Below are 24,555 nucleotides of genomic sequence, written 5' to 3' on the forward strand. Positions count from 1 at the left end.
CATTCGTGCATATATTTTAATATATCACACATGCATTCTCTAGCTCTGTTCACACAGAGCAAACAGAGCAAGAGCAGAAACACCTCATAAGCAATGATCATAGCTAACACCCAAATTTTGGCTTCTAAGTAACAGTCTCTAAAAAAGGAAACAAGGATCCTTGGAGAAATGTCTTATTCCAGGATGAGGGCAGAGAAAGTATAAGATGAGTCAGGAACATATCGTGCCAAAATTCAAGGAAGTGCTCAAAGAATGATGGGGACATGTCAAAAGGATACTGATCAAGTTGGAAACAATATGAAAATCAAAATAAATAATAACAACAGTGGCTTATAACCCTTTGAATAAAATAGGAAGGTACACATCTATACAAATAAAAACAAAAACAAACCAACAAATAAGTAAATAGTTAAATAGGGACGTTCCATAAGAGCCAGGACTGACTGTTCACCTAGTTTCAAAGTACTGTCCCACAAATGCTTATTAACTACAAAAGGGGGAAAGAATAACTTTACAGTGGAGAAAACTTGCAACCCTCCCCACCACTGAATCAAACGATGAAAGCAAACATCACCAGTAATGGTGCAAACTGATACGCACCGCCTGATAAGATGCAATGACAAGAGCTTAGCGTCACTTCTGTGACAGTCCTGCCACAGCAGCATAACCTGAATGTAATGCTGGCAAGTCAGACAAGTATACACTGGGGGCAGTCTAAGAAATATCTAGCCCATGATCAGCAAAAGCATAAAGGTCAGGAAAATCCAGGGAAGATGGGAGACCTGGTCCAGACTGAAGAAGGCTGGAGGTATGACAGCTCATGACAACTAAATGCAAAGCATGACTTCTTTTTAAAGGACATTTTGGGGACGATTGGCAAATCTTTAATGGAGTCCTGGAGAAGATGGTGATGCATACTTATTAATTTCCTGATTCTGAGGTCTGTATTGTGGATTATCCAGGAAAGTATTCACAGGAAACATATATTAAGTATTCAGGGATATCAAAGCATCAGCTTGGCAAAATCCTCAACGGGTCCAGACAAAAAAAGTTTTTGTATCGGCCTTTGTGCTGTCCCATAACTTTGCAATTGTTACCCCCCAGATTTTAAGGCTAAAATTTAAGAAATGAAGGTAAAGTAAAGATGTCACACTAACAAAAGCTGACAGAACTTCTAATCAGCAGACCCACAACACAAGGATACAAGGAAAATGATCCCAGGTGGAAACTCAGGACTGCAGGATGGGATGGAAGGTACCAGGAGGGCAAATGTGTGAATGTATGTAAGAAGATGACTGTTTGAAGCCACATTGATAACTATGGCTTGTAGAATTTGAAACATATAGAAGTAAAACATATGACAGCAGTAATACCATAAATTAGATGGGTACCCATGGACATAAGCCATTTTAAGTTTCCTCAATTATTTGTGACATGGTAAAAGTACCAATTTAAGGTAGACTCCAAAAGTCAATGGTGCATCTCCGAGTTAACCACTAAAAGCAAAGAGAGATATAACAAAGAATTTAACAGAAGAGGTAAAATGAAATAAACAAACCCTCACACACACACAAATGAGAAATAAAGGTTTAAAGAAGAGATGGAATAAATATTGAAAAAGAAACAAGATGGTAGATTTAAACACCACTCAACAGTCCTATTAAAAGACAAATATTTTTAGGCTGGATTAAAAAAATTGTGTGCTATTTATGAGACATACATTAGATATAGCAAGTACCTTTAGAAAGGTAGCAAGTAAAAAGACGGTAAATTTTATGTCATGTAAATATTCACCACTCTGTTAATATCAGACAAGATAGACCTTAGAGCCAGAAGCAGTAACAGTGGTAATGAAAGACATTTCATAACAGTAAAAGGATGAATTCAACAGGAAGACATAACAATCATAAATTTGCATGCACTTAATGATAGTGGTGCACAACACACGAAGCAGAAAATTGATACAGCAAGAAAGACAAATGGGCACATCTGTAATCACAGTTGGAGATTTTAACCAATCTTTCTCAGCAACTGATAGGAAAAGCAGACAAAAAAATCAATAAGTGTATAGAAAATACGAACAACAGGTTTAATTACCCTGACTTAATAGACAGCTACACTACATGGCACCCAGCGACTGGAGAATACACGTTCTTTTCAAGGGCATATTTACCAAAATAGAACAAGAGTGGGACCAGAAAGCAAGTCTTCACAAATTTCAAAAGGTGAAATCATGTTAGGTGTGATCTCTGACCAAAGTGGAATTAAACTGGAAATGAACAAAAGAAAGATTATTAGAAACCCTAAATGTTTGGATTGAGCAGAATACTTGTAAATAACCCACGGGCCAAGGAAAAAAATCACACAGAAAATTAGAAAATATTTTGAACTGAATGAAGATTAAAATACTACATACAAACACCTGAAGTGAGCAGCCAAAGCAGTGATTAGAAAGATATTTATAGTTTTAAATGCATAACAGAGAAAATAGTTTAAGACCAGTTATCTAAATTTCCATTTCAAGAAATTAGAGAGTAACTTAAGACCCAAGGGAAAAAGACAGAAGGAAATAATAAAAATAAGAACCCAAATCAATGAAATATGAAGCAGGTAGACATCAGAGTAGATTAGCAAAGAAAAAAGTTTGATTATTAAAAAGATAATAAAATTGATGAACTCCAAGATAAAAAGAGAGAGAATATAATTTACCAATATAAGTAATGAAAAAATTCCTACAGACATGAAATGGTTAAAAAAAACTTTTTTGCCAGCAAATTAAAAAACTTAGACAATGTAGCAACATGGGAATGTAGTTTGATGCAGCCATTGTGGAAAATAGTACGGTGATTCCTCAAAAGAGTAAAAACAGACTTACCCTCTGATCCAGCAATCACACTCCTGGGCATATATTTGGAGGGAACTCTAATTCAAAGAAATACATGTGCCCCAATGATTATAGCAGCACTATATACAACAGCCAAGACATGGAAACAACCTAAATGTCTATCAACAGACGACTGGATAAAGAAGCTGTGGTATATATATACAAAGGAATACTACTCAGCCATAATAAAGAATGAAATAATGCCATTTGCAGCAACATGGATGGACCTGGAGATCATCATTCTAAGTGAAGTAAGCCAGAAAGAGAAAGAAAAATACCAGATGATATCTCTGATATATGGAATCTAAAAAAAAAAACACAAAAGAATTTATTTACAAAGCAAACAGACACACAGACATAGAAAACAAACTTATGGTTACCAGCGGGGGAGGGGGGAAGGGATAAATTGGGAGTCTGAGTTTTGCAGATACTAACTACTATACATAAAACAGATAAATAATAGGTTTCTACTGTATAGCACAGGGAAATATATTCAATATCATGTTGCAACCTAAAAACATATGAAAAGGAATATATGTATGTACATGTATGACTGAAACACTATACTGTACACCAGAAATTGACACAACATTGTAAACTGACTAGACTTCAATAAAAAGTGGAAAAAAACAGACTAAATTTTGATGGAGTCCAATTTATCTATTTTTTTCTTTTGTTCCTTGTACTTTTAGGGTTAAATCCATGGAATTGTTACCAGATTTGAGGTTGCAGTGTTGAGGTTTCTGCTTCTGTTTTCTTAGAAGAATTTTAAAGTTTTAGCCCTTAAGTTTAGGTCTTTGATCCACATTGAGTTAGTTTTTGTGTATGGTGTTGGTAAGAGGCCCAACTTCTTTGGCAGGTAGAAACCCAGTTTTCCCACCACCATCTGTTGAAAAAATTGTCCTTTCCCCCATTGAATGATCGTGGCACCCTTATCAAAAATCAATTGGCCATATGTGGGAGGGTTTATTTCGGGGCACTCCATTCCATTGGTCTATATAACTATCCTTATGCCAGTCTAATCTTGTTTTAATTACTGTAGTTTGTAGTAACTATTGAAATCAGAAGTGTAAGACCTCCAACCTTACAATTCTTTTTCAAGATTGTTTTGACTCTTCAGGGCTCCTTGCAATTCCAATCCGAGGATCTGCTTTTCCATTTCTGTGAAAAAGGCTGTTGAAGCTGCAACTGAGCTCTCACTGAGTTTGCAGGTAGCAGTGGCTCATGCCTGTAATCTATTTTGATGGAGGCACATATGTGGGAAGAATGTGGACACGCTATTCTTGGGCACATCAAAGTCAAGATCGTGGTTTCCTCTAGGGATGGGAGGAGCTCAGTTTAGGAAGGGCAAAGGAACTCAGAGGGGACACACGTGGGACTTCAATTATACCTGTAGTGTTTTACGCTTTTAAAAAATTTAGAAGCAAACTTTGTTAAAATTATCACCACGGAGCAGGTGGTAGATGGATGTGTGCTATTTTGCTCTCTACACTTTCCTGTAGTTTTTGAAATTTCTCATTATAGAAAAGAGAGATGAAAGGGTGTTCTTGACAAGCAGGAAGAGCAGATTCGGTAGGTGGGAGGGAGCTGAAGGGTGGGAGGTGGTGATCAGAGCAAGGCAGGCCTGGACTTCAGGGGCCAGGTGGGGCTGAAGTGGGGCGGGGCCCCACCCTGCGTGGGGCGCCCTGGGTGGGGGCGCCCTGGGTGGGGGCTGAGGTGGCCTCCCCTTGAGAGGCCTCACTTGTCCTGCCACAGCCCATTCAGCTCCCTTGTACTGTCCCCTCTCTGACCTGACCACCAGGAGCCTATTAACAGCTGAATTTAAATACAAGTAGGACTTGGCTTTGATCACCCATCTCCTCTCAACTTGTGTCACTTCCCAGGTTAAAGCCAAGGGGACTGCCAGCTAAAGAGGGTCAGCATGTTGCCCAAGGACTCGCCAGATGTGTAAAGACAGCTCCGTATCACAGCGTCAGCTAGCTTCTCTGTACTGGGCAGGGCTTATGAGAGACCATGGAGTTGTATGTGCTTAGAATCCTGGGAGCACAAAGCAGGCTGATGTCCAGGGAGGAAGGTGTTAGTGCCGAGGCCAGGCCAGAGCTTCTGCAAACCCAGGGCTGGTCTGTACGTAGTGAAAGATGCTTCTGGCTGGAAGGTATGAGGAGGGTGGGCACTCCAGCGATGAGGGTGAAGGGTTCTTATGGGTCCACTAAGCAGCCCATCAGGACTCTGCCACCTGAGAAAGACACAAACAAGCAGCTCTATATACAAGAATGTGGGAGACGGAATACTGTCCCTCCGAAGATGTCCACATCCTTGTCCCTAGAATCTGTGACTGCAGTACCCTACGTGGCAAAGGGGACTTGGCAGATGAGGAGAGTATCCTGAATCACCCAGCTGGGCCCAGTGTAATCACAAGGGTCCTTATGAGAGAGAAGCGAGGGGGTCCAAGTCAGAAAGAGGAGACATGACAGTGGAAGCAGAGGTCGGAGCTATGTGCTGGGAAGATGGAGGAAGGCATCACAAGCCTGGTGGCTTCTAAAAGCAGGTGGCTTCTAGAAGCAGGAAAAGGAAAGGAAACGGATCCTCCCCTAGAGCCTCCAGAGATGTGGAGGGATGGGGACAGGGCACAGTCATTAAAAGAATGATGCAGTCATTGGCACCAAGATGGTGGAAGATCCAACTCCCAGTGGAACTTGAGCTTCAGTATCTGCTCATTGAAATACAATAGCTGATAAATGGTCCTCCCACAGGTGCCAGGACAGCTCCGAGGCTGACCATAAAAGGGCGAAGTGTGGGCAGTGGCCCTGTTCCTGGGAACTCCATCCGCTTCCCCATAGTAGTTGGAATAATCCTACCAAGTCCATGAACACTAACAACTCCCTTCCCTCATCCTGCTTCTGCTGAGAAGACACTCTACCTGACCCTTCCCAGGGAAGAATTAATTTCCTTAAGTTCTTTTCTCCTTCAAATTAATTCCTTTTAATTCCTTTCAAATTGTGTGAAGGGGAAACAAATCTCAAGTATGTAAGAGATGCAACTTAAAAAAATAATTCAATTTAATTTCTCTTTAAGCCCCAATTATTCTAAATAGTAGACATTGCACCTCAATCAATCCAGAGTTTCTAAATTCAATGCAGAGATTCTCTCACCTCCTCTCCAAAGCTGCAGCGGAGTGGGACGTCCGGTCCTACTTGGTATCACCTTTCCAGGTGGGCTTCCATTGTGCTGCTGTCTTTGTTTTTGCTGAGACCCCAGACTTCCGACCACTGCTGTTCTGTTGAACTACACAATAGAGTCAGAGAGACCCCACTCTGTCTTCATGGGAGGATGTCCTGCTGCAGCCTGTGACATGCTGTGATGTGTCGGAGTACGCAGGGATTGGGGAACCCTCCTCACTCTATCCGTGTCCACTTCCCACAGCTGCATCAACTCCGCAGCCCCGCATTCGGCTGATGGCACTCCTCCTTCCCAGTCCCGCTGCCTATCCAAACCTCACTCAGGAAGGGGTTTACGATCAATCTCACCTCTGAGCTAAGCCTGGGAAACAGGGTCAAGAACTGGGACAAAGCCTGGGTCTCCCTGTTATCTGAAGGCTCGGTCTTTTCTGGGGTACAAGGGTACTTGAATGTAAAGATGTTACTGTAGCTCACCAGTTTTCATTCATTCCTCATTCCCGTGCACCTGCCAGGTGCTGGGTTGCCAGGAATGCCAAGATGGCATACAGACCCTGTCCTAGAGAACTCAAGGAGGAAGGAAGCACATTAAAATCCATTAATTCCAGTACCAGATGGTGAGGGTAGCATGGATGTAAGAAAACAAAGTATTTCAATCTGTAACGTACTACAGGCTTCTGTGAGTTGATAAGAAAATTCAAGCATAGTATACGAATTTCTTATTGCTGCTTTAACACATTGGCTTAAAACAATCTGCATTTATTACTTGGTAGTTCTAAAGGTCCTAAGTTCAAAAGGAATCTCACCAGGCTAAAACCAAATTGTTAGCAAGTCTGGGTTCCTTTTAGAGGCTCTTTTCTAGCTTTTAGAGGCTGCTTGTATTCCTTGGCCTTCAGAGTCTTCCCCCACCTTCAAAGCCAGCAGCATCAGGCTGAGCCCCCGTGCTGCCATCTCTCTGGGTCTCTCTCTTTGGACTCCCCTTTCAACTTTTAAGGGCCCTTGTGATTACATCGGGCTCACCCATGTGATCCAGGATGGTCTTCCTGTCTCAGTGTCACCTGATTAGCAACCTTAATTCCATCTGTGATCTTAGTTCCTCTTGGCTCTGTAACCGAATATGTTCACAGGTTCTGGGGATCAGCACACGAACAATTGGTAGGGAGGGCATTATTGTGCCTACCACACATACAATTAAAAATGGACAAAGATATGACCAAGCAACTCACAAGAAAATTGAGCACATAAATAACACATAATAGCACATGAAAGTCTGGAAAGAATGATCAGCTTTCCCAACAGTCAGGAAAATGGAAGAACAGCAGTGACATCCCGTGTTCACCCTCCAACTGGCAGATATCAAAAAGATTAATAGTTCAAGGCTGAACAGGTTGTGGGAAACGGGCCCTCGCATGCCCTGCTGGGAGGTGGGCAACACTACGACATTTGGGGGAAAATAATCTGATGGTCTGTGAAAATTAAAATGCACGTAGGTTTTGACTCTGTGATCTCACCTATAGGAATCTATTTCTTTCAGTCACTTCATTCAAAAAATGACAATGTGTCAGGCTCTGAGGGTGTGGACATGAACATGATAGACAAGGCCCTGCGCTCACAGAGCTGACGTTCTCGTGAGAGAGGCAGACCACAAATAAACAAAGAAAGAAAGGAGCTAGAAATGTACTAGGTTGGGATTAGGGCTGTGTGTCAGTTTCCTAGGGCTTCCATAACAAATCACCATAGTCTGGGTGACTTAAAACAACTGGGATACCTCCCCCCACAACTCTGGAGGCCAGAAGTCCAAAATCAGGGTATTGCAGGGTTGGTTCCTTCTGGAAGCTCCAAGGGAAAATCTGTTCTTTGCCCCTCTCCTAGCTCCTGGTGGCTGCCAGCAACCCCTGGTGTCCTTTGGCTTGTAGACAAATCACCCCCACCTCTGTTGTCACCTGTCATTCTCCTCCCAGTGTCTCTTTGTCCAAATTATCTCTTCTTAAAGGGACACCAGTAATCAGATTAGGGTTTGTCCTAGTCCAGTATGACCTCACCTTAACTTGACTACATCACAAAAACTATCTCCAAATACAGCCATTTTCATGCCTGAAATGGACACAACGTTGCAATTTAAAAAAAAATATATAACTAATTAAATAAATAAAGTCACTTTCAGGTATCAGGAGTTAAGACTTCAATATGCAGTTGACTCTTGAACAACACTGGTTTCAACTGCACAGGTCCACTTACACGTGGCTTGTTTTCGATAGTAAATACTACAGGACTGCACGATCCAGAGCTGGTTGCATCCTTGGATACAGAGCCATGGAAGTGAAAGGACCATGCATACTGAGGGCCAACTATAAATTATACATGGAGTTTCAGCTTCAAGGAGGGGTCCCTGGCCCCTAACCCCCGTGTCGTTCAAAGGTCAGCTGTATCTTTTGAGAGGACACAATTCAACCCTCAACAGGCTGTGCGGAGAATTGATATGAGATAATACAAGAGAGTGAGGGTGGCCACTTTAACTCGAATGAGCAGGAAGGCCTCTCAGAGGAGGTGACATTCAACCTGAGCGCTGAGTGGTGAGGAAGAAGTCATTGAAGATGAAGGAAGAGCCTTCTAGGAGAGGGAGTAGCTGGCACTGCAGCATCAAGGCAGGACTGGGCCTGGCAAGTTCAAGGCCTGGCAATCAGGCTGGCATAACTGGTGGTAATGGGCACAGGGTAGGTCATCTAAGGTGGGCGCAGAGAAGGTGGCAGGGCCAGAACTTGGAAACCCAGGCTGATGACTTTGTGTTATATCGTGAGCGACATGATCTGACCTGTGTGGTAAAAACCGCGGTACGTGAGAATGTATGTACGAGGGTGTCTATTACATCACCATTTGCAAAAAAAAAAACCCAGAAACAACCTGCATGTGCGATAATAAGGGACTGGTTAAATAAACTGTGTTATATTCATTTCATGGATTGTGAGTTTGAACTGTCTGTGTCTACCTGGAAGGAGGTTCTTGATGTCAGAAGTGAAAATGTAAGTTGAATGGTAAGGTGTTTATTTTATCTGTGTGGGTCTCTTCTTCAAGCAAGGCAAGCCAGCTGCAATACTTGAACACGATCGAGCACAGGCCACAGGGCAGGTCTGAGTTTATCTGAGCTCTCCCAGCCAAGCCCTTGCTAGCCTGTGGGTCTCCCTGAAAGGCTCTGGTTTATAACACCTGACCCTGATCATAAGTCTTCTAAAGTTGTGCAGTCTCACTTTTGAAGCCCTCTCTTCCCCAGAGCATGTGTAGAATCATAGACCTTTGGAGAGCAAACGGCCCTTAGAGGTCTCTGAGTCCAGCCCCCCAATCTACAGATGGAGGAGCTAAGACCCAGAAAGGGGAATGATCGTTCAACCACCTGGTGTCAGGGGTGAGATCCAAATCCAGGTTCTTTCTTGAATGTGTCCCTCTGGCCCTGTTGGATTTGCCGAGTCCAGTCCACTAGCTATACAGACCACGTCCCATGTATTTACACACAGCATCCGTAGAGTCCAGCCTCTGAGGCTGTAAACCACCTGTGAACACAATTTGATTTCCATCCTTGGAACCCAAATGCCCAAATGCTCATTTACAAGAACTCAGATTGGGCAACATCATCGTAAGAAGTTTGTTAGCTGGTTTGTTTCATCCATCACCTTCTATACAGAGGCTGCCTGGTAACAAGCTCTTATCTTGTGCAGTCCCCGCCCACTGACCCCACTGCCCTCAGGTGCAGGCAGTGGGTTTCAGTGTTCAGGCAGGTGTGAGCCAGGTGCCCCTTCAGATGAGGATGGAGAGGTTTCCAAGCCCACCTGACTCGGGGAGACAAGGAAGCCAGGAAACTCGGACGTTTGGAGGGATTTCTGCACAAAGGACTGAATGAAATAATTTCCAGTTTACCCTAGACGAAGTCTCCTTCTCAGCGCATCCCAGAGACTGCTTCCTTCTGGAAACCTGAGGCCCTATCTTCTGAGGTCTCCTGCACATCGGGACCCATTCACATGCTGAAAAAAATCTATGCTGATTTCTTGGCTCAGAAAGTAAAATGAATCTGGATCTCCATTCCCTGAGAGGTCCAGGATCCGATGCCTCAGAAGGAGTAGGATTTCTCTGGATTTCCCCATTTTCAAGTTAAGTGCTCTTTCCTCATGTTCAGGTTGTTTCTTGGTGGTAAAAATCAGTGATCTTCTTAGGATACCTAAAGAAAACTGGATGGAAGGACCAGAAAGGTGATTCATAATGTTCTCTGCCTGGAAACAATGCTCACTGCGACAGTAGGATGGATGCACACATTCCAGTGTGGCCGGTCGTGGAGTAACGAGCCAGCACCGAGAACGAGTGAGCTAAACCATGGGAAAGACGCAATTTAATCCCCCAAACGGTTCCACTGCATCAAAGACGCTGAACTCAAAAGAACACATAGGTACGATTCCATTTATGTAAAGTGTCAAAGCTGGCAGAATTAAACTACTGAGTCTAAGGTCACATGCTTAGTTGGCTCTATAAGGTGATACAGAAAAGCCCCGAGACACCGGCCACCTTTGCGGGGAAGCGGGGAGGTGAGTAGGATGTGCTTGAAGGGGCCACAGTCTCCATTCTCCTACTGGCCTGTCATTAAGCTGAATACTTATTTTATGCAGATTTCTCCCTACATATTATTTTTCAAAATGCAAATGCCTATAAAAATTTAGTCCATACATTTTTTTTAAAAGACTAGGATTTCATGGAAGGATTTTCAGGGACTGATACCGGGACCCTCTGGAGGGTATTTTAGGGGGTCAGGCTTGCCCTCTCTCCCCTGCTCACCCCCTTCCCCCCTCCCTCTTTTGGTTCCTCCTCCTCTCCCACTCTCCTGTCTCTACCACTAAAAGCCCTCACTGCCCCCTCATCCGCACCCCACTTTGCTAAGCACGGGCAGCCCCTCTGCACCCAGACTTTCATTTCTTCCAAGAGCTGGAAAATTCTGTCCAAGTTCGGATCAGTGGACACGAGCTTGTAATTGGCCACTGTTGGACACCAGCCTCCCACGGATTGGCTGCCGTGGGCCAAGCCCTCCCTGGTCCAATCATCTCTGGCCCACGGGCCAGGGAAGGGGTTGAGAAGGGTCACAGCCTGGTGGCTTTTGTAGAGGGGCCGAGGGTGGCCAGTTTCTCTGAGAGACCTGAGAGGACAGGATGGTCAGTCCCTCCCACACAAGGACTGGACGCTGTGAGCTGGGCTCATGGACGGAAGGAGAAGTGGACAAAGGGGAGCGAATTATCTGAGGCCCCAGCAGGAGCGAGAGGCCTAACTAGACAAGAAGAACCAGGACCCCTGGCTGCCCAGCTCTATTTGGCTGCTTTGGGCCACCGGGGCCGCGGCGTCCCCAGACCCCATTTTTTCCCACTGTCATGGAGACCTGGTCCCCACTCCAGGTCTGTGTCCACCAGTGAAGTCAGCTCCCGCCCCCTGTTTGTGTTGGCAGCTGTCTCCAGTGGCCAGACCCCCAACCCCTTCCTGAGGGAACACATCCACGGGTTAGCAAATACTGGCATGTCCCCAGGAACTGTCTTTTTTTTTTTTTTCCAATATTTCTCTTCTTGCCTTGCCAACCTCTGCCTCCCACACCACCCCTTTCTTCAGAGTCGGCTGAGGAGGAAAGGGCTTTCCTCACACATCTTCTGCACCTCCTCCAGGGAGCCCTCCTTGGCTCCCACCCTGGTGGAAGCCTCTCCTGCCAGAGCCTTCATCACCTTGGCCTCTCCCTGCAGCCTGCCGGCCGCAGTATTTCCACGTGCATCTCTCTGATCTTCCCAACTGCGAGGGGTGGAGCCAGGCCTTCTAAAGAGAGGTTCTGCCAGCAGCAGGAAGGGGGTTCACCATAGCTGAGCACCTGCTCCCGCACGCGATGCCTTGCTCCGTATTCACAGACCCCTGCCAGGAAGCGAATTCCTTTCCCAAGTTTGCAGCCAAGCCTCAGGTGGTCAAGCAATGTCCTCAGGACCCAGCAGGATGCCAGGAGCAGAGCCGGAACTGGGTTCTGTCCCTGCCTGAATTCAAAGCCCTGGGCCGGTTCACTCTGTGAACTTACAACACGTGATTCTATGCTTATCCTCCCGTTTATCCTTGAGAGGCAGACCCTATTATCATCACTCTCTTTCTGCACAAAAGAAAATGGAACGTCAGAGAAATTGAATGACTAAAACTATATTGGGCCTTCTAGGTTCAAGCCCTGAGCCTTTGCTGCTGCGGTGTCTTCCGGCTCCCCTGTTCTTCTAGGGACAAGGACTGCCCTGGATTCTGCCTTTCTTCTTTCCATGTTATCTGAGTCCATTATGAGCAAATCACCATCCCAGGGTCATAGGAGATGAATGGCTGGATCTATCCATCCTCCATCCTTCCATCCAACCATCAATCCACCCACCTATCCATCCACCTACCCAATTTATCTATCTATCTATCTATCTATCTATCTATCTATCTATCTATCTATCTATCATCTATCTCACAGCCTGTACCATCAGGGAACTCCCAATCCAGTAACAAAGATGGGTACATGCGCACACACACACATGAATATTCCCAAAAGGTATATTTATAGATAACCACTTACAGATATGCTTAAGGTACTGCCTGAGAGAAATGTGTGAACTGCGTCAGGAGACTCTGACCTTGCACCCAGGGATAGGGAGCCAAAGAGCTCTTTCAGCAGCCCTGTCCTGGCTCCTCTTCTGGCCAGGTGGACACTAGGAGGACCGAGAAATGAAGCAGACATGACTCTAGCTCTCAAGGAGCTCCCATCTTTAAGAGGGACTCTCAGATCGAAGCTGTTCTGGGTTTTGTGAGGAGGGGCAGGTGGCCAGGTTGGAGCTGAGCCCTGCGTTTCTTGGGGAGAGGCTGAGAATGTGTCTGCTCAGGAGACGGTCCCTGCCCACCCTTCATTTGCTCCGTGGTTTGGGAAGGGGACACAGCATCTCTTAGCTTGGAGTGCCCCTTCTATAGAATGAGACAATTTAGCAGCAGCTGCCACCAGAGGAGCTGAGAGCCCTGAGCTAAGGGGAGGGTCTGTTCCCTTCCCCATCCTACCTTAATGCAGGGGAACAAGGTTGTCCTTATGCTGGGGCTTCACTGTAGCCAGGAGGTAATCTCAGCCTCCCGGCTTGCTGGAGTTTCTTCTTCACCAAGGAGGGAGGCCCAGCATGGCCCTGTGTCCCCCTTCTCCAGCTCAGGGATGGAGGTCTGTAAATTTCCCACGTCTCTTGCTCCTTGTTCCACACCCTCTTCCCACTAGAAACAGTATCTACATGCTTCTCCCATGGAGGAAGGAGCTCTGGTTTCCAAGTCACTTTACCAATACCAAAGACCTTGGGTTTAAAGGAGTGAATGAGGAAGGGGCAGCTCACCGGCTTCAGGGGCTTGGCTCAGATCCAGCACCTTTACTTCCACTTGTTTGCTGGTCAGAGCAAACCTCAGGCCAGCCTGGATTCAAGGGCTGGTGAGCAGACACCTCCTTCTTGTTGCTGAAACATGGCTTCCATAACCCACTTAACAAACTGAGACTTGAGGACAGAGTTTTGGATGAAGCAGAAAAGGGCAGCTTTATTTCTTTGCCAGGGAAAGGAGGTCATGGTGGGCTAATGTATCTAAGACTGTGAGCCTGCTGGGAAGAGAAGGCAGGGGGTTTTATAGTAAAAGTTCAAGAGTACAAGGGGCAGAGCTAGTTTCCATAGAGATCAAATGCAGGGTAACAAATCATTGCAAACTTGGGGTCCTCTCCCTTCTGCTGGGTATGAAGTTTACTTGTGGCTTTGGGACTCTCTTGATATTCTAAAACAAAAGATGCATAGGAAGGGCCTTTGTGGAAAAGAGCTCTAGAGAAAAATGCGTGCAATTTAAAGTCAGGTTGATAAATACCTAAAGCCTTTTAAGCAGGCTGAGGTCTGGGACCTTCTGTTGCAGGCTGAGGCCTGCAGCTAGAATAGCAGGATACAAGGAAACCACAAGGGGTCAAGAGGAGGGCACTGAGGGCAAGAGCAGGGCACTGAGCATGATCCCTGCACACAGCACCATGAAGGGGTTGGGCAGATCACACAAGCCTCCCTCCTCTCCAGCCCAACCCTGGTCAGCAGAGTGAGAAGAGCCCTTTAAATGATGATACGGTTAAGCAGTTACAATCATCATTGCAGATATCAGACGGTCACCAATGATGACAATAGGGTCCTACTCAGTTACACTCTCACTCCCTAGAGGAAGGAGTAGCAAGGTCATTTCAAGAACTTGGAGAGAGGGCCGAGAAAAGCTTTCATCCACTGTTTGCAATCTACCTCTGGTCATCACTGAGGACTTGGGGCCAATACCCACTGTTGCTCCTGTGCGCCTAGAGGGTCAGAAGCAAGAGATGTTACATGTGGGGAAGAGGGTCAGGTGGAACTGGGTCAGGTCCTGGTGGCCCCAACCCAGACTTTCTCACACTGGGGCCAGTATCTTCTTCTTGAGGATTGAAAAATGGTGTATTTTCATTTTCATGTTAATCTGAAAATGCGTCTAAACATGTCCTGAGCCATCTGCATCACCCTGAGTCCCACCAGGAATCTCAATGTGCTCAGGTCTGTGTTTCTTTCCAAAGCATGGTGCCAGGGCCAAGCAGCAAAATTTTGATGGTCATAGAAGGTTGAAGAAAGAGGCAGCCAGATGCCATCGGGACACAGGGCATAAGCATGGTCTCTCAGGAGTTCAGGAAGACAAGAGCAGAGGGAGACTGAGTCATGACATGGCAGAGCTGAATGGGGAGAACCTCATCCCAGCAGCTGGGAGTGTTTCATATCATCAATGGTGATTCCATATCCACCAGCTGTATCACCTGCCATCTTGAAGTCACGCTGTGTGTGTCTGGGAGCAGCAAGCCCACAAGCTGGGATGGAATCAATTTGTGAAGGAGATTGAGTGTGGTAGGTGGATCACCAAAACATCTGAGTCCCCAAAAGCCTGACCACACGAGGACTTCTTTATTAACAGCAGCCACCTTTGCCGAGTCCTGGGGGCTAGGCCACCACTGCTAATCTTCCACCAACCCAGTGAGGGAAGTATTGCTATTTCCACTTCTCAGATGAAGACAGTGGTTCAGAGAGGTTAATTAAGCTGTTCAAGGTGACACAGCATTCTTACCAGCTCTGTCCTGCTCTGCAGCCAGGACTCTTTCAGGCCCAACTCAGCCTTCTCCTCTGGGTTGCTGCTGTCTTGGGTTGGGCAGCCCCCTCCGGAGACTTCTCAGGGTCCACGTGAGAAGCAGATGCATTTGCCCCACCCTTACCTTTGCCAGCCTGCCAGGCAACCCAGTCCGTAATCAGGTAATTAAGTCTTCAAGTAAACACCGGAGAAGTCCAACCTGCTTTTGTATCATTTCAGGAAAACAAAGCCCCAGGAGCTTTCCAGTAAGTTCAGAGAGTTTCTGGCTTGGCGGTGAGTAAACAAGGACAAGTGGCTTTGGCGCTGTCCCCTCCCACCCCCGCCTGGCTCCTTCCCCATAGCAGTCACATCACCCACTCAGTGCACTGTTTGTTCTCCTGAGAGCTTTGGTGTGAGCTGTACATGGTGAGAGCAGCCTGCTCCCTGGGGTCTGGTGTTTCTGGGAGCCAACAGACCAGGACTTCGGGATTTAAAAACATCCATCAGGGTGTTCTTAACACTTCAGGCCGGGATCCACTGGCCAGTGAGGGACTAGGGGGAGACAAGGCTTGGGGCTTAGTGAGTTTCTGGATCCCCAGTGATGAGCACAGAGTCAGCCTTCACAAGAGTTTGTTGAATAAAGCAGGTTGAAGATGCTTCACATTGAGCACTGTCTAGGGCTGTGAAAAGTCTCCTGGGGCCAGACCGTGGGCAGAAGTGGTCACAGAGAGGCCCCTGCTGAAACTCTCCTCACTTTCTATCATTTCATTTCATAGGAGACAGAGCCTGCATCACCACAGGGAGTGCTCAGAAGGCCAAGGTCTGGGCAGAGGGCAGCCGGGACAGACAAGATGGGAGGGCATGAAAACGCCAGGTCCTGCCATAGGAGGAGAGGGCAGCAGGGAGGGCCAGTGGCCCAGAGATGAACACCATCCCTCCCCCACCTCCCAGGTTGGCACCTGTTTAAGGCTGGCACCGTGGGGAGCTCTCACTCCACAGATTCATTCCACGGCCATATTGGAAAGGAGATTTTCAAGAGTTCCCTCAGAGCAGATTGGGTCCGGCTACATCATGGTCACTTCACTGCCTCTCTCTGATGTTGCATGAGGGGCTGGCTTTTAGGCCCCATGGGCTTCTGTACTTGCTGTCCCCCACTGGTGGCACTTATTACCCCATGTTGAAATTGTCTACTTACCTGTCTCCCCACCAGACTGGGGGCATCTCGAGTGCAGGCCCGCACATGAAATGACCCTAAACCCCCACCACCAAACCTGGCACCTGTAACACAAGAGGGTCTCTGTGTGCAAACACGTCCCCATTGATGGAGAACTGTGCAGAGAGTGTTGGAACAGGAGTTAGGAGAGTAGGTTGTGGTCCCTCCTGGCTCGCTGGCTCGCAGTGTGACCTTGAGTAAAACCTTTCTGAGCCTCAGTTCTCCCAGCTGTGGAATAGGGGATTGAGCGACAGGAATATTTCTCTGCATTTCTGATAGTATGTGTACTGGTCAATGGTTCAACCTCAGAACCATTTGGAGACAAACCAGTGGAGGAGTGAGATTTTAGAGAAATAGAAGATAGATGATAGATACACAGAGAGGTCATTTATTCTAAGGCACTGGCTTAACGTCAGTTGTCGGGGCTGGTTAAACATCTCCATGTCTGACGAGGGGGTTGAAGTTCACAGCACAGCAGTCAGAAAGGAACGCTCACTAGCAGGCTGGGACCCCAAGACCACGTGTGGCAACCCCGCCAGGATGGACTGACCTGTGTTCTTTCCTGTTGCCTCAGACTTTTGTGGCGAGGGAATCAGCAGAAGTTGGGGTCCTTTGTCTAAAATGACTTCTGATCCAGCTGCTGCTTCACGCCGGTGAAGCAATTCAGCAGATCAACCCTCCTTGTGTTTGCTGTGCACGTGCTGCACGATGCCTGGACCTCCTTCCTCCTGCCAGCTCTCTCCTGAGAGAACCTTCCTTGCAGCCCACCCTGATCAGAAACACACAAGAGAGGGAATCCTGGGGAATGGAGCTCAACCCAGCCAAGGTGCTACATTGCAAAGCGATCATAGTATCATGATGATTCATTTCTTCTATAAAAAAATTATCAAAAGAAATTTTAGGGGAAAAAGTCATCCTGAAATTTTCTTAGTGAACTGAGATTATCTCCAAATGAATGGCTGATCTTTCAGTGTGCGGCTCCGAGATCCTTCATTCAGAGTTAGATGAAGCTTGTGGGCTGTCAGATCCTCCATCATGGCCTTGGGTCACATCCTTTTCTCATAACTTCAGTGCACACAGCACCAAATAGGGTGTGGTCCAAGGTGGGCTGATAAAGAGCCTTAGGATGGACTTCCTTTACTCAACAGTGCTGGTATTTATTATTATTATTTTTTATTTGGAAGAGGTAATTAGGTTATTTATTTATTTATCTTTAATGGAGTCACTGGGGATTGAACCCAGGACCTCATTCATGCCAAGCATCCATTCTTCCACTGGGCTGTATCCTGCCCCTTACAGCTGATGTTTTTTGAATACTCACTCTGCAAGCTCTGCTCCTTTTGGAGAGAGATACTAACATTATCCCCTTTGAGAGAGATACTAACATTACCCCATTTTACAGATGGGAAATTGAGGCACAGAGAGTTTAAGTAACTTGCCCAAGACAATGTAGCCAGTAAGTTGTAGGACCAAGGTTTGAACCTAAGCAGCCAGCCTCCGGTGCCTGCGGCTTGACCCTGCTTTGTACCACCTCTGAGACTGAGTGTGTGATGCTTGGCATATTATCAGACTTGCCCTAAGGTGGACTGAGAGACTGTGGGCAGAAGCCTTGGGCCCTTCTCACATTTGGCCCTAGAAGATTGAAAAAGCTGGCCCAGCTGCCAAAGGTTCAGAAACGTCAACATTCATCCCGATCTTGCTGGGCAGAGCTCTGTGTGTTGCTTGAACCCATCAAGAGTCCTGGCAGGAATCGGAACTCCCAAGCCCGTGTGTGCGTATCCGTGCCTACGTGTGTTTGTGGTTGTGAGCAGACCTGTATGTTTGTCTGTGTTTGCAGAGAGGCTGGAGGGGCCAACGGACTGTGTTTACTTGCTAGTTGATGCATCTGTCAGGAAAACAGAGGAAGACAAGAGCTGGGGTATACCTAGCCTGTGGAGAAATGTGATTAAAATTAGACCAGCTCTGTGGTATGTGCCTGACTGCAAGAATTCTGGGAAGTCAGGCATCTGGGAAGGCGCCATCGTGAGAGACCGGTCTGGGGACCTAGGATGAGAAGAAGCCATCCTGTTCTGAGGATAGAAGCCATGTGCACTGAGGGGCTGGTGCCCAAGGCTTCCTTGTCCCTGGGTGAGGGACCAGCCACCTGCCTGCGCAGACCATGGACAGTGACATCTGGGTGAAGGAGGTGAAGGCGGCTGACATCTGGGCAAAGGTCCAGAGCATGGTTTATGAGCCTTGGTCAATGTTTCCATTGTCATTCTGTGTTGTCAACATCTTTCTTGCCTCTCCCTGGTCCCTCTTAGAAGAATTCCTTCACGCCTGATAGCCAGGAGGGCATTCAGTTCCGAGAAATGTGGGAGGTGGTGAGACTGGCGCTGTTTGTTTTCTTGCTGCCGGATGCTATGCCCTGCAGTCACCTCCCCTTCTCTCCAGGAAGCGAGAGCAGCGGCCAGAGAAGCAGAGGCCACATCACATGACTGGGCTCACTGGCGTGGCGGCCACCTGGGGAGAGAGGGGGATTCAGGGATGGCTGCTTGTTTTGTGGGCCAGTGAGCAATCTTTGCTGGACAAACATACCTTGGACTCTGGCCCAGAAAATCACCCTGAAGCCAGGAGGCGAAGGCCCGCTGGCATCTGGAGACCCTCCCGGGCAGGAAGGGAGTCAGACTTGTAAACAATTACAAGAGTTTTCTGCTGTAAAGGAAGTAGCTATGTGACCTTGGGCAACTTACTTAACCTCTCTGTGCCTCAATGTCCTTATCTCTAAGATGAAGATGCTACTGTCTCCTTATAGAGTGATTATGAGAATAATGTGAGTTAATATCTAATACTCTTATTACTGTCGGGTCAGGGTCCTGGAAGGACCAGAGGAGGGGCCCTCTGTGCAGTCTGAGGGAAGGCGGTACCTCAAAGAGAGGCTGAGGATAAGCTGGGGTTTGCCAGGCAAAGAGGGAAGAAGATCATTTTGGATCCAGGGGAGAGGCACCAGAGAATCTAGTGGAAGAATTCAGTCATGGCCGGAATGGTGAGAGTGAGGCCGGAGCAGTGGGTGGGACCTCATCCAGGACTTCCCAGACACGCAGGCCCAGCCTGGAGCCCTCTGGCCACCTCCACGCAGCACGAGCGCTTGGCTGGGACTGCTCCTGTGGTCCAGGCTGCTCTCCCTCCTGTATTTTCTCAGACAGAGAGCTCCCGAGGGCGCCCGTCATGCTGATCCGTTGAGGTCGGCTTCTCAGCTGCAGCCCAGGGTCTTTATGTGGGAGAGCTGCACGAAGTCTTGTCAGACACATCCAGGAGTCTCACCCCGGGTCCTGCCCTGCCTGCTCCCTCAGTTCCCCCGAACCTTCTCGTTCTTTGGGACTCACAGCCCCTTGCCTGACACCTTCTGAGACAGATCCAGGCTCTCTGACCTCCCACCCTCTCCTGTACCCACTCCGAGCCTGGGCTTGGCCTAGGCTGGCCTAGAGCCCTTCCTTGTGTGGGTCCTGCAGGGAGTGGAGCTCTGGGCCTGGAATGGGACAGCCCTGGGGCCCTGTCTTTTCACACCCTTGAGCCTCCATCCCATGCTTGAAGATAGGAAGTCTGTAAGCTGATGAGAACCACGTCTAACTTTCCTGCAGCCCAGCTGGCAGACCAGCGTCACTGTGCTTAAATGTGTGGGGCCTGGTTTCCATCCTCAGGCCTTGGCTACAGGTGGCTGTGGTCACAGTGCTGGCGCTGACTGCTGGGCCCTGACATTGGGCCATGCAGCCTGGGCGGATGCCAAAAGGAGCGAGCAGAACCCCCCAGCCCGTCACCCTCTGACCTGGTCCTCAGCTTCCTGGGTTAGGTGTTTCCCTTTATTTTTCAAACCCATCTCTGATGAACTAATAGCCTGCAAGGAGGAAAAGAACCCTGACTTCAGGAACCGACCCCTGGGCTGAAAACAGCAGTCCCGAATGGCTAATGTGCTGGCCTGTGATGGACAGGTGCGTCCCGGCTGTGAGCACTGGGTGGTCTCAGGACAGGGCTTGGCCATCTGGTCGCTGTCACCAGGGGTGGGAGTGCTGTCATCAAGCTATGAGTCAGCATCTCCTCCCTTCCTCCCTGCCCAGGGTCACAGCCAATGCTACCAGGAGGAAGTGGGGACCCGCTCCCTGCAGTGTCCCCATCGACAGAGGGCTGTGGGAAGTGGCGTGCACCTGGGCAGGCTGTGTTCCAGATTTTCTAAGGGCAAGTTTCATTGAGGAGGGTCAGTTTAGAGAGGTTTAATCATATAGCCCATTGCTGTTGGCAAGCAAGTTTTGTTGAACACTTAACAATGTGACAAGCAGATTAAATAATGGGGTTATTAGAAGATTCTAGTTTCAGACTTCCATCCCAAACTCCATATATCTTATTTCACTCCCCACTCATATTTGACCTCATAGCTGGGAGGACCTGGAGTGGCCTCTTCTGAGACATACTCCCTCCTCCCTCCTGCCTCACCCCATCCTGACTTCTGGGCATGGGTACCCTAAGGATGCGGACCAGGAGAGTAGGGCAGAGGCGAAATGTTATCCTGGGACCCTGGTTTTGTGCTGGTGGCTGGAGGCCTCCCTCTTCAGCCTGTGGCTGGCCGTGAGCTGACGTGTGGTCATCACTGAGGAGTGTCCCCTTGCACCTCGGGTCCCTCCCTTATTATAGGAATGGCCTCATGCGATTATGGAAACCAAGAAGGCCCAGGATCTGCAAACTGAAGAAGCTGAAAGCTGGTGGTGAAATCCAGTCCCAGCTGGAAGGCCTGAGAACCACGACAGTCAGCTGTAGTGGTTGTAGGCCTGGGAGCTTGTTATGCAAGGGCTGGGGGTGCCGCTGGTGTGAGTCCCGAGTCTGATGGCCAGAGAAACAGGAGCTCTGATATCGGAGGGCAGGAGATGATGGGATGTCCCAGTTCAAGCAAATTCACCCTTCCTCCATCTTTTTGCACTATCCAGGCCCTCCAAGGATTGGGTGATGCCCACCTCCATGGGTGAGAGTGATCTTTACTCAGTTACAGATTCAAATGCCAATCTCTTCCAGAAATACCCTGGCAGACACACCTGGAAGGGATGTTGTAACAGCTATCTGGGCATCCCTTCGCCCAGTCACATTGACCTATAAAACCAACCATCACAGGGGGCAACCCCTTTTTCCGTGGGGAGGGGAGGGAGAAACCTCCTCCCACTAAATCCACAACCCTTGAATCTGCTCCTCTCCCCCAGCGCAGCCATCTCTGTAGGATGGGCTGAGCCGAGGGTGGCAGAACCGACTGGAGTGGGCCCAGGGCTTCTACCTCCCTGGTAACCTTGGCAGCAGAAGTCTGGCCATTGCTATTGGCTGCTCTTTTTAAGCTGTGGGGTATTTGGTGCCTCCTGGTGTTCACGTGTGGACCCTGGGCCCCCATCCCTGAGCCCCCATCCCTGAGCCACAGGAAAAGTCCCCTGCATCATGGTACTCACCTGGGTTGTTGAGCCACTGAGCAAAGTACCAGCGATTTTGTGTCAGTTGATTTTGTGTCAGACCCGGGGAAGCTAACTTTTCAAAGAACGTTCACAACCCTTTCTCTTTTGATCTTTCTAATAGCCTGGTAAGATAATGTGTAGGAGCCGTCAGTCTTTCATAGACTTAAGCAGTTAATTAGCTTGTCTGAGCTTCAGTTCCCCCATCTGTAATACTGGGGATAACTGACTCTATCTCACAGGGGTGTGAAGAGCATTACATTTATTTAGTTTCTCTCTCTCTCTCTCTTTTTTTTAAATTGAAGTATAATCAGTTTACAATGTTGTGTCAGCTTCCTGTGTACAGCATGGTGTTTCAGTCATACATATACATACATGTATTCATTTTCATATTCTTTTTCATTATAGGTTACTACAAGATATTGAATATAGTTCCCTGTGCAATACAGAAGAAATTTGTTGTTTATCTATTTTGTATACAATAGTTAGTATCTGCAAATCTCGAATTCCCAGTTTATCCCTTTCCACTTTCTTCCCCCTGGTAACCGTAAGTTTGTTTTCTATGTCTATGAGTCTGTTTCTATTTTGTAAATAAGTCATTTGTGTCATTTTTTTTTACATTCCACACATGAGTGATATTATATGGTATTTTTCTTTCTCTTTCTGACTTACTTTACTTAGAATGACAATCTCAAGGTCAATTCATGTTGCTGCAAATGGCATTATTTTATTATTTTTATGGCTGAGTAGTATTCCGTCGTATAAATATACTTCTTTATCCAGTCATCTGTTGATGGACATTTAGGTTGTTTCCATGTTTTGTAAATAGTGCTGCTGTGAACATTGGGGTGTATGTATCTTTTCGAATTAGAGTTCCCTCTGGATATATGTCCAGGAGTGGGATTGCTGGAACATGTGGTAAGTCTATGTTTAGTTTGGGGATGGACATCATTAAAAAGTCCACAAACAATAAATGGTGGAAGAGGGTGTAGGGAAAAGGAAACTCTCCTACAGTGTTGGTGGGAACGTAGTTTGGTGCAGCCATTATGGAAAACAGTATGGAGCGTCTTCAAAGCATTATGAACAACTATATGGAAACAAATTGGACAACCTAGATGAAATGGACAAGTTTCTGGAAACATACAATCCACCAAGACTGAATCAAGAAGAAATAGACCACTTGAACAGACTGATCACTAGAAATGAAATAGAATCAGCAATAAAACCTCCCTACAAACAAAAGTCCAGGGCCAGATGGCTTCACTGGGGAATTCTACCAAACATACAAAGAGCTCATATCGATCCTTCTCAAACTCTTTCAAAAGACTGAAAAGGAGGGAGTACTCCCAGACACAGTCTATGAAGCCATCATCACTTTGATACCAAAATCAGACAAACAAACTACCAAAAAAGAAAATTACAGGTCAGTATCATCAGTGAACATAGATGCAAAAATCCTCAATAAAATACTAGCAAACAGAATCCAACAGCACATAAAAAAGATCATACACCATAATCAAGTTGGATTTATCCCAGGGACACGAGGATGTTTCAACATATGCAAATCAATCAATGTGATACACCACATCAATAAAAGAAAGAACAAAAATCACATGATCATCTCAATAGATGCAGAAAAAGCATTTGATAAAATGCAACACCCATTTATGATAAAAACTCTTACTAAAGTGGGTATAGAGGGAACATATCTCAACATAATAAAAGCTATTTATGGCAAACCCACTGCCGGCATAGTACTCAATGGTGAAAAGCTTCTGAGTGAAAGCCTTTCCGCTAAAATCTGGAACAAGACAAAGATGCCCACTCTCACCACTTCTATTAACATAGTCTTGGAAGTCCTAACCACAGCAATCAGGCCATAAAAAGAAATAGAGGGGATCCACATTGGAAGAGAAGAGGTAAAATTGTCATTATATGCAGATGACATGATACTACATATAGAAAACCCCAAAGCTCCACACAAAAACTACTAGAACTGATAAAAGAATTCAGCAAGGTAGTAGGATACAAGATTAACATACAGAAATCAATTACATTTCTTTACACTAACAATGAAATAGCAGAGAAAGAAAGTAAAGAAACAATCTCTTTTAAGATTACATCCAAAACAATAAAATATTTAGGAATAAATCTGGCCAAGGAGGTGAAAGACTTATACATGGAGAACTACAAAACATTGATTAAGGAAATTAAAGATGACTTAAAGAAATGGAAAGATATCTCATGTTCTTGGATTGGAGGAATCAGTATTGTTAAAATAACCATACTGCCCAAGGCAATCTACAGATTTAATACGATCCCTATCAAATTACTCATGACATTTTTCACAGAACTAGAACAAATAATCCTCAAATATATATGGAATCACAAAAGACCCAGTATTGCCAAAGAAATACTGAAGAAAAAGAACGAAGCTGGAGGAATAGTCTTCCCAGACTTCAGACAATGCTACAGAGCTACAGTAATCAAAGCAATGTGAAGTTGGCATAAAAACAGACATATGGATCAATGGAACAGAATAGAGAGCCCAGAAATAAACCCACAGATCTATGGTCAATTAATCTTCGACAAAGGAGGCAAGAGTATACAATGGAGAAAAGTCAGTCTCTTCAGCAAGAGGTGTTGGGAAAACTGGACAGCAGCATGTAA

The sequence above is a fragment of the Vicugna pacos genome, chromosome 5, assembly GCF_048564905.1.
Source record: "Vicugna pacos chromosome 5, VicPac4, whole genome shotgun sequence".
In the NCBI taxonomy this organism is placed as follows: Eukaryota; Metazoa; Chordata; class Mammalia; order Artiodactyla; family Camelidae; genus Vicugna; species Vicugna pacos.